This window comes from Ranitomeya variabilis, chromosome 4, assembly GCF_051348905.1.
Source record: "Ranitomeya variabilis isolate aRanVar5 chromosome 4, aRanVar5.hap1, whole genome shotgun sequence".
Taxonomy (NCBI): domain Eukaryota; kingdom Metazoa; phylum Chordata; class Amphibia; order Anura; family Dendrobatidae; genus Ranitomeya; species Ranitomeya variabilis.
Window position 1 is genome coordinate 87,081,701 of NC_135235.1, and position 18,381 is coordinate 87,100,081.

Here is an 18,381-nt window from a genome sequence, read left to right on the forward strand (position 1 = left end):
GGCTGCAAAGTCTAACCTGAACGGTAGAACAAAAAATAGAAGCAGCACTCCAAACTCATGCAAATAATAGGACTTTATGGCCCATGTGGCGATGTTTCGGTTCGTAGTGTAAACCTTTCTAAAAAATAGTGCAAATTATTGGACTTTAATGTAATTTCCATGCAGTCATCGACTTTCATGGCCAAGAGTTATCTGATAATCAGATCAAACTTGGACATGCTGCGTCCACGTGTGCGACCCCATAGCTAAACGGTCCAAGTGGAAGTTGTTGATTCTGCTATGTTTACCTGTCCAAGCAAAGTAGAGTTATTTCATTAAAACTGCTCTCACTGCGCATCAAAAGATGCTGCTAGAGGCTTCTATGTGGAGTCTGTAAAAAACACATGCAAAATAGTGCAGAATCAAAGCTTTATTTTACTATAAAAAAGCACATTAAAAATGTGACTTCACATCTGCACCAAAAATGACCCAAATAATGGGGAATAGGCATAAAAAATGCAACAAAGATGCAAAAATCAGAGAAGATTGTTATTGCGTAGTTTGGTGCGGACACCTGCAGAAATCAAAAGACACAGTATTTATGCAATGTGTGATCATGGCCATACAGAGACCAAAATGCAAGATGTTATCTAGAGAAGCTACTTAAAGATGAGTACATTCTGGCAGCTCCGACTATGAATGAATGAAAAAAAGTAGATTCACAAGTCCCAACTAGAGATGAGCAGGATGTACAGATGATGTCTCACAAGCCGTGGCTAATCAAAAGCTGTGCCAGGGACACCAGAAGGAAAGAGATTCACAGTCTCCCTTCAAGCTGCCAAGTAGTTGAGACCTGCACGCTGGACCAGAGACCCGTAAATCGATCTTCTCATCTCTAGTCCCACCTGCAGCACACAGTCCCGGATTTTGGTCTATGCCCTGCAATCTCGGGCGCCTGCAGAATTTCTCTCACTACCAACGACCTTCTGACAGCTCCTCATACCAGGGTAGAAAGAAATGACAAATGGATGTGCATTTTGGGTGTGGCCAAAGGTACAACCAAAATTTGCATACATTGTCCATTTTTCTGTTCTTTAAAAGTTGGGAGGTATGTTTTTGATATATTTACTGCTCATAGCAGCCAACTATACTAACAGCGCGAAGCATCATGGCACACAGGCTAATCACATAGCTTGCTGCCTATCAAAGTAAAGGTTGAAATATGTGTATGATAACTATTAAGTGTGTCAGGTGTGGACACTGACAGATTTTAGCCCCTGTGCAAGAAATGTGTTTGAGCCCCACTCCTTTTATGGCGACAAAGCTATATATGTCCACACACACATACCTGTATATATATTACATAGTCTCCTTTATTATGTATATTTCCATCCCTTATTACACAGTGCCCTCTCTTGTTATGTACAGCACCATCCCTTACATATCGCATTATATAGATCCCTGTCTTTATTACATACCTTCCTGTCTTGTTAGATATATAATGCAATGACGGCTGATGGAGCATGGGAAAGCTTCTTTTCTGATGGAGGAGCTGATTGGTCATCTGGTCACCGACTGCTCCATCAGCAGTCATTTTATATCTAACAAGAGAGGGGACTATGTAATAAAAGAGGGCACTGTGAATAATGAAAATAACAAGAATAAACTATGTAAGGCTGGTTTCACACTTGCATTTGGCTGGTGTGCGTATGGCTGCGTACATCCTCCATTAAGCACCCCCTACCCTCTGCCTACTTCCGCATGCATCCTGCGTCAACCTGCGTACCTATCTTTAACATTGGGAACGCAGGGACATGTGTTGTATGGGCAGCGCCCCAGAGTCCTGGTCGTTGCAGTACTGTGGCTCCGCCGCTAAGGGGGGCTATGGTACGTCTGATGGCACTGAAGGGGTTCATCTGACCAGGTATCACAGACACCAATACACTTCACAGTCTGGCCTCCAGGGGGAGCTAAGGGTTCTATTCATTAGGCCACTCCTCACAATCTGGTAAAACTGGGGGTTAGGCAGGAAGTTATAAGAGAAAGCTGACTGGGTTGGAACCAGGCAACACCTTGTGGCAGAGGGTGTTGTAGGGGGAAGATTCAGAGAGGTCCCTGTCAGAGGTGGGATCCTGACAGAGGCCTAGCAACCAGAAAGAACGTTACGGGACCGCGCCTGCATGATATAGCGGCGGTACCCCAAGAAAGGATAAGAAGTGAGGTTTATTGTGCTGAGTGAGAAACGAGATCAACGCAACAAGGAGAATACCAGTAGGAGTCGTGCTGTAAGACGAGGCAACATCCTATTGAGGCGCAATACTGGTGGCCGGAACGCCGAGGAAGTATAGAGCTCCAGGCCAAACTTCAAACCTACGGCAGGACAGTCAGTTATAGGCGGGCTGTCTCATCCAATTGACCCAGGAAGACACAGGGGGGTAACAACAGGAGTGGGGCGACGCTAGAGTCCCGGAAAAGCTCCGAGCCTCCCCGTCATATGGGTGCGTCCTAACCATAAGATCTGGGGGACGTGGAAGAACATCAGAATCGAGTTGTGAGGGAACACGAGAAACAGACACAACATTGTGAGGACTATCCCGTGGTGCTTAGCAGGGAAGGACTACAACACACAAGCGCTAGAAGGTAGGCACAGATTTCCACCTGCAAAGGGAACTCTGGAGGTGCCATCGGACCGGCCAGGCTTGCGCAGCCCGGTTAACCGTATTCCGGATTGAGGATCCCGAAACCTTCAGTAAAGAGGTAAAGAGACTGCAACCTGGTGTCCTCGTTATTTACTGCAACCTGCACCGCACCATCACAGCATCATTACCATCACGCACACCATTCCCTCCACCTTTATTGTATGCCCCTCAGCAGGGTCACGGACCGGGTCTAGCCACCGTGACAACCCCAGAACAGAGACTTAGAGGCCCGGTACCGGGTACCCCTCGGCGCTGCGACAGTGGGGGCGCTACATATGCGATTGGTCCGCATGCGGCATTTTGACATGCCTATCGACCGCATGGAAACACAAAAACTACTTATGGGTTAATTAAGTAACAAAAGCATGTCAAAAATGTGGGAAAAAATGTATTTTACGCAACTTTCTTCTTGCTAACACATTAGTATATACAGCAGAATTTTCTCCTGCAAACCCTGAATGTGTGCACATAGCCATAGTCCCTGTCCTGTGTTCCCCCAATTCATTAGAAGTACTTGATAGCATCAAAGTGAATTTGGAAGGGGGAGAAGACGGTATCAGGAACTGAGCATCCTCCGCCACCTCCCATTTGATTACAAGTCTCTGACTGCGTCTTCTCCCACCTTTCAGTTCATTATAAAGGATCCTATGCACCTTATCGCCTCCTCTCTCAATCTCCAATAAATTTTAAGTCCCCAATAGCATCACAATGAATTGTGAGATGGGGAGGATGCTATCAGGGGCTTAGCACCCTCCTCCACCCGTTATTTTACATCCAGATCTAACGTCTTCCTCCACCTCCCCTGTTTGTTAGACTATTATAAGTACTCCTTCCTCCCATCCCAATCCCCCACATCCCTCATTGCCCGCCTTCCCCCACATACCATCATTATTCTCTCCTCCACCTCCATCATTGTCCTCTCCATCACCTCCATCATCGCCCTCTCCATCACCCCATCATTGCCCTCTCCACCACCCCAATCATTGCCCTCTCAACCACCTCCATCATTTCCCTCTCCATCACCCCATCATTGCCCTCTCCACCACCCCAATCATTGCCCTCTCAACCACCTCCATAATTTCCCTCTCCACCATCTCCATCATTGACTTCTCCCCCTCCACCCCATAATTGCCCTTTTCACCATCTCCATCATTGCCCTTTCCACCACCTCCATCATTGCCCTTTCTACCACCTCCATGATTGCCTTCTCCCCCACCACCCCCATCATTGCCCTTTCCACTACCTTTATCATTACTTTCTCCCCATCATCCCCATCACTGCCCTTTCCACCACTTCCATCATTGCCCTCTCCATCACCTACAGCACCACTTACCTGTCCTCACGTTCATCACAGCTTCAGCACATCGCCGTAGCATCTTCATCGCTGGCAACTTTCTCTCTGACACAGTCACTCGGTGAATGCTGATGTCATCCAGCCATGCTGCTGTGTCAGACAGGAAGCGTGGGTAGGAAGCTGGACAGATCAATGCAGCTCCACTCTGCTGCCATTTTCTCCTGTAGGCAGTGGAGCTGCAGTGATTGCTCCCTGCCCGCCGCACATGAGGCCAATCTGGCAAGAGGCACCCCCAGAGCCTCGGGTTGGATAAACAGGCCAGATTGAAATTTGTAGGTTTTCCCATAAATGCATAATGGAACTGTTAGATGAAATCAAACAAAAAACAGACATGAATAAAAAAACCCTCTGATCCCATCATTATCTGCATGTACAGCACTTAAAATAACAGAATAGATCATCAGTGCCAGATTGGTGGGGATCAGCTGCCTGCCGCCACCACCAATCAGATGCTTTTTTGCTGCCGGTTACTGCAGCACAGTTTCTACACAAACGAATAGAAGCTGTGCTGCAGAAGCATGCAAAAGACAGGAAAAAACAGCTGATCAGTGGGGGCGCAGGTTGTTGGACCTCTATAAATCTGCTATTGATTACTTTTCCTATACCTCGCTCATAAAATTGCTATGCTCATTTAAAAAAGCAGACATGGCAGTCAGGTAGTGGCCCAAAAATCCCTTTTAGCATAAGTGCCAAACACCTGACTTTGGTGTTGCAGGCCTCCACCAGCCAAAAAGCTTCACTTGCAATGGCTGACTCCAGAGCAAATGCAACATTACTTGATGGTCATTCATTTAAATAGTAGTCCAGTAATGCAATGGCTTCTTCAGTCCTCCAGCATTGGAGCCCACTAAACAGAGCAACTCCTTTTGTTGGTCATATTTTGGGATCCAAGCACAGGACTTTCCTCAATGATGCTGATATGACAACTACTTTACGCCATTAGGCCCTAAAAATTTAGTCACCAGCACTATCGCTGGCCAAATTTAAAAATATAAATTTATATTTATCTAATAACAGCAGGTGCAGACAATCCATACATTTTCTCTTCCAAGAGAATTGGGCAGAGCTGTCAGAGCTTGATCAAATTGTGATTATAATGTGCTCCAATTCTCTCAGATGACACTGTGAGGAGAAGATGGAAAACAAAATTTCTCCATCTTCTCCATTCTGTCAAGCCATGGAAATCGCACAGCACTCAGATGTAATCCAAGTGCAGTTCAATGATGTCCACACAGTTATTGACTTGCATGGCCGAGTGCGATCTGAATATTGGATCAAACTTGGGCATACAATGTATTTTTTTATTCAGAAGAAAAAATCGGACATGCACTACCCCATAGAATAATATTAGTCCGAGTGTGTTCTGATATTTTGTCGGATCGCACTAGGATAAAAAATATGTTCTTCTGCACCTGCCTTAAGTAACATAATTTCATCAAATTGAAAAAGAAATTCCTTCAATCCCCATGTCTGTGTCTTAGCTATACTTCAGATTCTCGTAACGTAACATTATATTCGATGTTCAAATACACAATGCAGATCTGCTTGCTTTGACTGACAGCTGCCTCATGTAAGAATCCATGCTGCTATTATGCACAACTTGGTTTTGCAGCTAAATTGCATACTTGAACGTGTCTCTGGGGATTACATGGCAATCTGCACACATGCATGTGACAATGTTCTCGTCATTTACTTGCCTGTTATGCAGCTACTATTATTTGCGCTGTTCCCATTGCTAATAACTGAACCATATTATTTTCCACATTGTAATATCACGTAAGGTAACACTAATTGAAGTATTTCCCAGTGTAAAGACATTCTATCTAATCTCAAACATATTCTTTGCTCGAGCTGATCATATGCGATGATTGAAAGGCAGAATGTTTTTCCCTAATTTACAGCAATTTAGAAGATGTGTCTTGTAAAATGCTCCCAGAAAGGAGTGTGTTTAACTGCCTTGATTGGATAAGCATTGCAAAAGAAAGAAAAAAAATATCCTTCGCAGTTGAGTTTACATGGAACACATTAAAATGTTAAGCTTGTGCCATGCGGAGTGAGACAACAGTGCGGGTTTCATTATTAACGCAGCTCTCTGAGCGGAGAATGCACATAGCAAAAGAGGCAGAAAGTACATTGCCATTATCACTTGCACTTTTTAAGATGCAGAAGAGAATTTACTGCTTAGATATGTATGCATTGAGCTGAATCAATGGTTGTGCTGGTACCTTGAAAAGTCATTTCAACCACCGGTGCCTGAGGTGCTGGTAGAACAACAGGACAGAATGTAGGATACAACAATTCACAGTGTTTAATTTCTCGTTCTGTAGGAAACATGCCAAATTGAATTATATGTACAATTTAAAGCAGCACTTTCATCTATATTTTTTTGCTAAATATGTGCAGGTATAAGTTACATATTTACAGAGGTTGAAAAAAGACCTAGGTCCATCAATTTCAGCCTTTATCCATTAATTGTTCATTTTGTCACTGAATTAAATATAACCCGCAATGTTATGTATTTTTGTATAATGTAATGTTTATTTTTTAGAAGCTGTTATAGTGTCGGCCATTACTTCCTCTTGTGGTCGACATTCCACAGTCTGACTGCTCTAACTGTAACGATCCCTTTCCTATTTATCTGCTGGAATCACCTTTATTCCTCCACATGTAATGAATGAGTCTTTCCTGGTCCTTAATATGGTCTTTGGAAGGAATAAGTCATGTGCCAGCCTTTGTACTGACTACACATGTATTTATACATATGAATGAGATCTCCTCTAAGGCGTCTTTTTTCTAAGCTAAACAAGCCCAACTTTTCCAATCTCTCCTCATATGAGAGGCCTTCCATTCCTGGTAATAATCTAGTTTCCACCTTTGAACTGACTCTAACTTCTGAATGTCCTTTCATAAATGTGACATAATATATACTTAGCACACTCCGGTTGTAAATGTATTTAACTCCTTCAGATGGATTTACATAGTGGGACATGACAGTATGGCGGACAAGTATGGGATATTGTTGTTTTTTTTATTTTTTATTTTTTTTCTGAAGAACAAGGGCTTCACTTAGGATTGAACATACAATAAAGATATTAAAAACCTGTGTGTTTCTTTCTTTCATTAAAAGACTTTATTCTTAATGTGTGTGTGTATTTTTAACCATTTCCTACTATTGGATTAATAATGGATAGGTGTCTTATTGACACCTCTCCATTATTAACCTGGCTTAATGTCACCTTGCAATAACAAGGTGACCTTAACCCGTTATTACATTATTTCCCAATGCTACACGGTAGTGGGAAGAGAGAGGCTAAGTGCCAGAATAGGCGCATCTTATAGATGCGCCTTTTCTGGGGTGGCGGGGTCAGATTTTTTTTAGCCAGGGGGGCCAATAACCATGGTCCCTCTCTAGGCTATTAATATCTGATCTCAGTCACAGGCTTTTCCTCTTTGACGGAGAAAATGGCGCGGGAGCCCACACCAGATTTTTCCGTGAATTAACCCTTTAAATTAACACCTACAGCTCCCAAATTTTACACACAAACACTTCTAACAATATTAGTGAGGAATATGTAAAAATCTAATGGATATGAAATGGTTTACTGTATGTAAACCATGTCTCATATCCTTTTGGGATCGGTTAGGACTTAGCAAAAGCCGGCAATTGAATTACCGGCTTTTCTGCTCTCTAGCTCTGTATTAAATATATAAATATAAATATATATATATATATATATATATATATATATATATATATATATATATATATGTGTGTGTCTCACTGACATATAAGTATAAATATATATATATATATATATATATATATATATATATACTGTATATATGTTTTCAAGAATATTTGACCCAATGGATCCATCATATGTCCATTTTGCAAGTGTAGCGCCCCCACTGCCGCAGGGCCGAGGGGTACCCGGTACCGGGCCTCTGAGTATCTGCTCTGGGGTTGTCACGGTGGCTAGACCCGGTCCGTGACCCTGCTGAGGGGGGGGGCGCGTACAGTGATAGATGTGGATAGTGGTGGTGGTGCGGTGCAGTAAATAACGAGGACACCAGGTTGCAGTCTCATTACCTCTTTACTGAAGGTCTCTGGGTCCTCAGTCCGGAATATGGTTCACCAGGCTGCGCAAGTCCGGCCGGTCCAATGGCACCTCCAGAGTTCTCTTTGCAGGTGGAAATCTGTGCCTACCCGCTAGCGCTATGTGTTGTGGTCCTTCCCTGCTGTGCTTACGGAAAGTCCCCACAACTGTTGTGTCTGTTTCTTAAGTTCCCTCACAACTCGATTAGATGATGTTCTGCTAATCTTCCGTCCCTCCCTGATGTTACGGTTAGGACGGCACCCGTATGACGGGTAGGCTCGGAGCTCTTCCGGGACCCTAGAGTCGCCCCTCTCCACAAGTTGCCCCCCAAGACTGCATAGGTGATTTAGGTGAGACAGCCCGCCTATGACTGACTGTCCTGCCGTTGGTTTGAAGTGTTGCCTGAAGCTGAATATAGTAATACTTCCTCGGCGTTCCGGCCGCCGGTTGTGCGCCTCAGTAGGATGTTGCCTTGGTCTTACAGCACGACTCCTACTGGTATTTCTCCTTCTTGCTTTGATCTCGTTTCTCACTCAGCACAATATATCTCGCTTCTGATCCTTTCTTAGGGCACCGCCGCTATGCTGAGCAGTCACGGTCCCGTGACGTTCCTTCTTGTAGCCAGGCCTCTGTCAGGGTCCCAAACCTGACAGGGACCCTACCGAATCTTCCCCCACAACACCCTCTGCCACCAGGTGTTGTCTGGTCCAACCCAGTCAGCTTTCTCAACTAACTTTCTTCCTGACCCCCAGTTTACCCACAGTGGTGAGGAGTGGCCTAATAAATAGCACCCTTAGCTCCCCCTGGTGGCCCGACTGTGAAATGTATTGGTGTATGTGATACCTGGTCAGATGAACTCCTTCAGTGCCATCAGACGTACCATAGCCCCCCTTAGTGGCGGAGCCACAGTACTGCAACGACCAGGACGCTGGGGCGCTGCACAAGCCGACGAGAAAATCTCGCCATACGGATGACACACAAATACTTTTTGGAGAAAAAATTGCATCCTCGCACTGAATACGGATCACTGTTCAGGAACTTTTCTGCTTATCTCTGCCATAAAAAATGGACCGTATTTTTATACGTTAGGTGTGACGCCAGCCTAAAAGTCACTTCCAGTTCACACAAATCTCACAGAATGAGCCGACTAGTCTGAAGACCGGTGACGTCTCTGAGAAGAGGAGCAGGTGAGTATGCTAGTACACTCACACTACATTAATGCATATATACACATATTCACTAAGAAAATATAGATGGGAGTCCTTCTTTAAAAGGGTAATCTCACCTTAGTAATAGATGTTTTATTGTCAGGATATACAATCATTTAAAGGGCTCTCTCACAAAAGTGTATATATCGAACAAGTGCTATCCAATTTTTTTATCAGTTAGCACTCACACCAATGGTATTCACTGGGGCAGTACTGATGCACAACTGTTTTCAATTCCAAAATCTCGGAGTGGGAAAAATCTCAGTATGCTTCGATTTCACTTTAAAATTGGAGGACATTCACACATTCAAGTCTATATGGGTGCATGGAAAACATCAGACTGCACTCAGATGACTTTTTGTGCTGTACAATTTCCACGGACTCACAATGTGCTCCGATTCTCTAATCAGGGACCAGAGTTTGATCAGAGCGTGATTTGCATAATCATCCCGATTTTCTTGGATGAGAGAATCTTCAACCCTCTTTCCATAGTCAAATATTTATATTTACATCTTTAATGATATGTATAATTGGAAAGAGTATGTAAAAGTAAACAACTTTTCAATTGACTTTCTCTTAATAATTACATTTCTCAGTTTTTTTTTTCTTGTTTAGAACTCAATGCCTAGAGCATCAGCTCTCTGTGCATTGTGTTAGGAGTCGAGTTCCCAACGCTGCACAGGGGGAATCTCGAAACATGTCTGCTGCGGTCTCCCATTCTGCATCAGCCACAGTGGAGCCTGCTCAGCGGAGATGTGCATCCCAGCGTCTCACTGAATCTGATACTGTGCAAAGGGTTACTGCTGCCTCTCCAGGCTCTGCTATTGTATCCTGCACTGGTCTGCGATGAGCAGGCTTTTCTGGGACTAAGTCCTGCTTTGCACACACTGAGCATGCCCAGGGTAAGATCTCTCAATGGAGATCAAGGGTCACATGCTCAGGTACTGCAGCAACTTCCATTGGTCCTCCAGGAAGGTCCTGTCCCTGATCAAGTTCTGTGGCAGCCTTCTATTGGTACTTCTAGGAAGGTCCTGAAGTTGCTGCAGCTATAAAAGGTTCTCATGACTGCACGGCCATGCGCTACTATCAAATATGTACGAGCTCAGTGCCAGTGTGGTCGTGTGTGTGGTCAGGGACCCGGCTGAAATAAGCCCCTAGAATGCTGGCACCTCCGGCGAGGAGTTTCTTATGAGTGCATTCAGGGCTGGCTAATAGCCATTAGTATTCCGGCTCCACTGGAGAGGAGCTGCTGTGTGCTTAACAGGGCACTGCGTTCTCTTTACTATGGCTCTGTGAAGTAACAGAGTCCGTTTATACTAATTTACTTCACCGTCTTACTTAGCAGCAGGTTCTTTCCTGTACGGTGGATCCCGGGTTGCGAACGCACCTATCTCATCTAATAAATATATTCGGTGCATTCCGCCAACCCTAACACATTGTATCAGCAGTGGCCAAATGTATGCAGTACTTGCAAACTATTTTTAATTAAATTTGTGATAATTTAATTGAGCCTGGAGTTCAATGTTACCTCCCAATCGTAGCCAATTTAATTACCACTCTACTTTAATTTCTGACAAAGCAAACCGGCCTAATATAATACCCTCAAGAACACACAGTTCAAACTATCAAACAGTTTAGACCTTCTACATCTTGATGTTACAATCTGTCAATCAAGCAGGACCTCCCCCCAAAATGAGAAACTGGGCTGGCTGGTTATATTGAATACTATGTACACTATTATGAAATACATCAGTTCTATATGTTTTACCTTTTTAAAGAGGTTTTTACCATGATGGCAGGTACAGACCTCAGTAGATTCTCTAATCTGAGATAATTGGGCCGAGTATGCACATGACCCTCTAATCAAGCTCTGATCAGAGTGTCAGCATAGTGTGATCCAGTCCTCTTGTATGAGAGAATTGGAGCACACTGTGAGGAGCAGATGAATACCAAAATATCTCCATCTACTCCGTTGTGTCAGTGCACGGAAATCGGACTGCACTCAGATGTCATCTGATCATTTCCATGCACTCATTGACTTGCATGGCCAAGAGTGATCTGATGATAAACAGATCAAACTTGGACATGCTGCGTCCTCATGCGTGGCCCCATAGAAGAACATTGGTCTGAGTGCAAGATGATAATTCTGCTGCATTTAACTGTCTAAGCAAAGTGGAATGATTTCAGCTTTACCTGTGCTGGTTATCAAGAATAGAGGGAACCGCACACCTTTTTTTATTATTATTTATTTAATTTTTACATGGTTTGCTGGCCAATCACAGCCATGCTAACACTTGACATGGCTATGTTGGGGCTGGAATTTCCCACATAGGAAAAGCATGTTGATTGCCTGCGCTGCAGCCTTTCAATAAGCTTTGTATGGGCTGCTTAACCCAAACAGTCACATGGACTTCCAGGAAAAGTCCATGTTTGGGTTCCATGCACGGGCACTAGGTGTCCGGTATGGACCTCAAACTTTTACTTTCGGGTTCACCCATGTCTGATTTCCGGTGATCTCTAAGTGACGTCATTTAGTAGCAAAATGCATTAACTTGCTGATAAGCAAAAACCACTTTACAGAAAACTCCTTTTATTTGCATTGACAAGGCATATAGACTTCTTTAAGATGAATCCTTACTTGGTCAGTTCTTACTAGTACTAATAAAAGTACTACTATTCAGCCTGTTTTATGATGCCAAAAGCTTCCCGATCATTACTGAGTGTAAACATGTGATAGAGCTGAGGGTGACAACAATTGCTGTAGAAAATTGTGACCTATAAATGGAAGTAATTGAGCGCTGATTGATTTGTTATATAATCGAAGAGGGCTCTTTTTGAACAACAAAGAGTAAAATAAATTATAGAGATCACAACCCCTTATATATTTTAGCTATAATTTAATTTCAAGAGGCAAAATAACATTATTATTATTATTATTATTTATTGTTATAGCGCCATTTATTCCATGGCGCTTTACATGTGAGGAGGGGTATACATAATAAAAACAAGTACAATAATCTTAAAGAATACAAGTCATAACTGGTACAGGAGGAGTGAGGACCCTGCCCGCGAAGGCTCACAATCTACAAGGGATGGGTGAGAATACAGTGGGTGAGGATAGAGCTGGTCATGCAGCGGTTTGGTCGATCGGTGGTTACTGCAGGTTGTAGGCTTGTCGGAAGAGGTGGGTCTTCAGGTTCTTTTTGAAGATTTCAATGGTAGGCGAGAGTCTGATGTGTTGTGGTAGAGGGTTCCAGAGTAGGGGTGATACGCGAGAGAAATCTTGTATACGATTGTGGGAAGAGGAGATAAGAGGGGAGTAGAGAAGGAGATCTTGTGAGGATCGGAGGTTGCGTGTAGGTAAGTACCGGGAGACGAAGTCACAGATGTATGGAGGAGACAGGTTGTGGATGGCTTTGTACGTCACGGTTAGGATTTTGTACTGGAGTCTCTGGGCAATGGGGAGCCAATGAAGGGATTGACAGAGGGGAGAGGCCAGGGAATAGCGGGGGGACAGGTGGATTAGTCGGGCAGCAGAGTTTAGAACAGATTGGAGGGGTGCGAGAGTGTTCGAGAGGAGGCCACAGAGCAGGAGGTTGCAGTAGTCAAGGCGAGAGATGATGAGGGCATGGACTAGGGTTTTTGCAGATTCTTGGTTGAGGAATGAACGGATTCGTGAAATATTTTTGAGTTGAAGTCTGCAGGGAGTGCAAAGGGCATGGATATGTGATTTGAAGGAGAGATCAGCGTCAAGGATTACCCCGAGGCAGCGAGCTTGTGGGACTGGGGAGAGTGGGCAGCCATTTACTGTAATGGTTAGGTTCATTGGGGGGGGTCGCGTGAGATGGGGGAAAGATGATGAATTCTGTTTTGTCCATGTTAAGTTTCAGAAATCTAGCGGAGAAGAAGGATGAAATAGTGGACAGACATTAAAATGCACTCTAATCTAACCAAGCCTGGAATCAAACATGCAGCTTTTAGTTTAGCAAAACTTTTTTTTTAAATAATTTATTATAAAGTAGTAAATTTAGCAATGAGAAAATTGATCTGTAGAGGGTAGAGATCAATTAGTATTTGCTGAAATTCCCAGTTTCATGTGAGTCCAACACTTTGAGATTTGATTCGTAGTTTGCAAAAAAATCTTTCCCCACATCATTTGCCACACTACTGAAGCAGCAGAGATGTATTTTTGCATGGACGAGCGGGTCTCCCCATAATGCCCTGCAGCTAAGATTTCTAGCGGATTATCGTACCTTACACAATGGTGGTTAAGACCTGGGCCATCACATATCAGCAGGTCCCTGTGGAGCACTGATTGTATGTCAGAGTGGTTTTCCATCTAAAAAGTCACTGTATTTCTCTTTTGGTAGAATGTAAGCTCTTATGTTCAGTTGAATCATCTTTCTTTCTTCTATGGAGAGTAAGCTCTTAAGGTCAGCATGGTCTTCTATGTCCCACCTGTAGAGTCTAAACTCTTATGGTCAGTGGTGTAGTCTCCCTGTTTATCTCTCCTGCAATTGTAATTTCTGAGTAAATGCAAGTTTTCCATTAAGATTCAAGGAAATTTTGGGAAAAAATATAGCAAAACCAGAGAATCTTACAAAAGATCAGCTCATCTTTAAGTAAATTACAGTTTACGCACGTAGGAGCCTTTATATAACATTTTCACAATAATCTAAAAATCTTAAGAAAGTGAATGTTCAAATTATAAATTCCCTGCTCATACTTTTAGTTCAGAACACATCTGCAGTTAATATAAGATGTAAATTCATAAACATATGCTTTTTTTATTAGAAATAATTATCTAAAAAGGAAATGTATGATTTCCGTCGTAGCCTAGAAGGAAATGTACGTTTGTGAATACAGTCCCTACAGGATATAAGGTATACATACCAAATGACCTTTATTTTCATTGATTAGCACTATATCAATTAATTCTTCTTACCATGGTTAATAATCAGTACTTCCTTCCCTAAGGCTTTAATTGCTGTAATTTATCAAGAGTGTGAATAATTCACAACAGTGTTTTGTGTTCTATGCATTTATTGTAAGCTATAATTTCCTTTGCTTCTTTTATTAATACTCATTAAATATAGTAATGTTTTATACCGAGAGTTTGTCTGTGGTGCGTATAACATAAGCATTCCTTCAATAAAACTACATTACAGTTTTTGCACAAAATGTACAATGTGTTTACATGACCCGTTTTCAGTGGGATTCCTATTAACTTGGTAATTAGTTTGTAGGCTCCATTGGTGCAGGAATAAATTTGATGTTCCATTGCACCTCTGAAGACTTGGATTTGATTTCAACCCATTACCATTTTTTCCTAAATTTGATGTTTTCTGAGATCTCCTTTCACGGTCCAAGTTCAGTTACCATTTATGACAATTGATTCAAATGTTGTTGAGATCAATACATTTTTATTAAATGAGTTGTCTACTACATTTTAACTAAAACTAATTTGGCCCAGGGGGTATATTAAAATATATTCATCTTGCTGAAAAATGGAGCTCAACTCTTGCAACTGTATTCCACAACTGACTGCAAGAGTTGAGGAGGAGCAGCGCTCTCTCTCGGGATGGTGAATACAGGTTTTTTTAATTTTATTACACCCCTGAACACAACAATATTTAGTTAAAAATTTTACTGTAAAACCCCTTTAAAGAAAGATTGACATTTGAAGAACGATCATAATAGATCACATCAATCTTCACTAGAAATAAGCAGATCTCTTCTCGTAATCCCCAGTAGACATTCTAGGTCTGTTCTCTCTGTCCTTGTAAAGGAGATCCACAAATTTCTTGACCTTCGGAATCCCGGGCTCATCTCATCATTTGCTCTGGTGTCACATCGACACCTGAGAGCCGCATACAGATGACATCACACCAGGCCAGCAAATCAAACGCTAAGCCAGGGAAGCTTAGGAAATTTGCTCAGCTCCAGTCCACAGCCAAAGAGAACTGAGATAGGCAGTGGACTGGAGTTGCATAACGCGATCAGCTCATCTTTGATTCTTTAGTCTTCATGGTCCCATAAGGCACATCATGATTACTTTCTTCTTTTTCAGAGACAAGATCAAGGGGATGGATAGAATAACTGACTTTTGTCACATGTTTTTAGAAATTTAAATTATTTACAGAAAGAGAAATTGTAAAAAAATTTGCTACCAAAAACATAAACAAGGGGTAATCGTCCATGTGCTTGAATATGTTAACTGCAGTGTGCTGCTGATTGTTGTGCTTCCTATCAAACTCTGTGCAGAGCTAGTAGGGACCATATAAAGCTAGAATTACAGATAGTGGTACCGTTATTGTGTCATTTATTGAGGTTTCCTGTTTGTACAAAGACAAATATGTGAATGAAATCAATCCAAATTGTAATTGACTTCTATAGTAAAAGTCAGGATGTCATCACCCACACCAATAGAGAAGATAAGGATAGTCCATGAAATTCTACCAAAGAATCAGAAAAGTGGTCTTGCGTTACAGAGTTGGATGGACCGTATATGGATGTTTTACTACGTATTAAAGTAAAGGTCTCATAAACAAGGTGGAATACTGAATGCCTATGTTTCCATATCAGGATCCAAGAAGTATCGTTTCTCCTTGCGGAGAGTGACATGATAAGCATGTCGAGATGAGGAGACTTAAAGCCGCAATGCTCCTCTGGGAAATATGCAAATTGTCTCTTCAGAGAGGAAGAGGACTAGAACTCTAGTGCCACCTATTGGAAGTAGCAATCCTAACAGTCAATGTCGACCCTTTAACGAGCCTTGCCACATGACTTAAGGTAATAGCCAAACCAGAATCTCAATTTGCAGACACTGTGTTTCGGGGTACTGCCCCTCGTCAGTGCAAAGTGGAGATCTGATTTGGCTGATTGAGAGGCATCTTACTGGGATCCAAGAAGTATCATTTCTCCTTGCGGAGAGTGACATGATAAGCATGTCAAGATGAGGAGACTTAAAGCCGCAATGCTACTTTAGGATTGCTACTTCCAATAGGTGGCACTAGAGTTTTAGTCCTCTTCCTCTCTGAAGAGACAGTTTGCATATTTCCCAGAGGAGCATTATGGCTTTAAGTCTCCTCATCTCGACACGCTTATCATGTCATTCTCTGCAAGGAGAAACGATACTTCTTGGATCCCGGTCAGACACCTCTCAATCAGCCAAACCAGATCTCCACTTTGCACTGACGAGGGGCAGTACCCCGAAACACAGTGTCTGCAAAATGAGATTCTGGTTTGGCTATTATTCTAAGTCATGCGACAAGGCTCGTTAAAGGGTCGACATTGACTGTTAGGATTGCTACTTCCAATAGGTGGCACTAGAGTTCTAGTCCTCTTCCTCTCTGAAGAGACAATTTGCATATGTTTCTATATGTCAGAACAGTACACACTGCATGTGCTGCAATATGTATATTGCATACAGAATTATAGCACTACTTCATTAAGACTGACATTTCAAACTCGAGTCTTAATTAGGGGTATAGAGGAATAAGAAGTGCCACACTCATTAATGCATTTGTGCGTTTTATCAGAGACTGAAGTAACATTTATGGCATGAAAAATGCCACCTGTTTTGAAAAATGTTAAAGGCAGGCATAGCCACTCCCAATCCTACTCCAACTTCTCCCCAGCTCAGTCTATTTTGGGCAGAGTTGCTAGAAATGGGTGTAAAAGTAGGAAAATAAATAGATGTGCAACCACAAAAATGCGGTGACTTTTGAAAGTGTTTTAACTCCTTTCTGATGTTGGGTGTAATAGTATGCCCACGTCGGATTCCCCCAGTTTGGTGTAGGCTCCGGCGCTGAGCCCGCACCTTTCCAATCTCTGACAGTGGCATTTAACTCATGCTTACAGGAAGCGTGTCGCTAATCCTGCTCATTAGTGACCACATGATTGCGGGGTCACTGATGGGTCGGCATGAAAACCAGAGGTCTGAAGCAGACCTCTATTGTTTTCATTGCCAGATTGCTATGAGCGTCATTCTATGGTCGGGGCTCATAGCAAGTGAGTATTCTTGATACACACAGGCGATCTGATCATCGCCTGTATGTAGCAGAGGTGATTGAACTACTGCAGCTTCTAGTCTCCCATGGAGACTTTTAAAGCATACAAAAAGTAAAAAAAAATATTAAATATAAATATATATATATATATATATATATATATATATGTTAAAATCACCCCCCTTTCACTTCATTCAAAATAAAACAATAAAAGAATCAAATATACACATACTTGGCATTGCCGCGTTCAGAATTGCCCGATCTATTGATTTAAAAAAAATCAAAACACCAATTTTTTTGGTCACCGCTACTTTGAAATAAAATGCAATAACGGGTGATCAAAAGATCGTATCTACACCAAAATGGTATCAATAAATACATCAGTCTGGTGCGCAAAAATAATCTCTCACCCAACCCCAGACCACAAAATATGGTGATGCTACAGGTCTCGGAAATTGGCACCATTTTTTTTTAAACACATTTTGGATTTTTCACAACTTACATAAAAAAGAACCTACACATGTTTGTTGTCTGTGAACTCGTGATGACCTGGAGCATCATAATGGCAGGTCAATTTTGATGAACATAGTATAAAATGCAACTGTGGAATTGCACTTTTTTTGCAATTTCACCGCACTTGGAATTTGTTTCCCATTTTCCAGGACACAATATGTTAAAACCAATGGTGTCATTCAAAAGTACAACTTGTCCCACCAAAAACAAACCCTCTTATGGCCATATTGACCAAAAATAAAAAAGTTATGGCTCTGTAAAGAAGCCTTGGTCGTTAATGGGTTAACCCAGACTTTGGGCATAACCACTTTAACATATCATTCCCTAAATTCATTTCTAGAAGATTGTCATGATTACTTTATTTACCTTGATTCTTATGCAATCTGTGTCATTATGTTTAAATTTCCAGAAGGACATGAAGATAAATTAGAATCCTGAAGTTTTTGTTGTTTTTGGGTAAGAAAATGTAACTTATTTTGCTTTAAAATATCATAACAGCTGTGCTTGTCAATTTTTCAA

The 18,381-nt window shown here is 42.2% G+C and overlaps 1 protein-coding gene across 2 annotated transcripts in view; it reads left to right on the forward strand.

Annotated features, from left to right (window-relative positions):
* The window catches only part of PCDH15 (protocadherin related 15), a 2,374,726-nt gene that overhangs the window by 1,810,413 nt on the left and 545,932 nt on the right, over positions 1-18,381 (forward strand). The window lies entirely within an intron of this gene.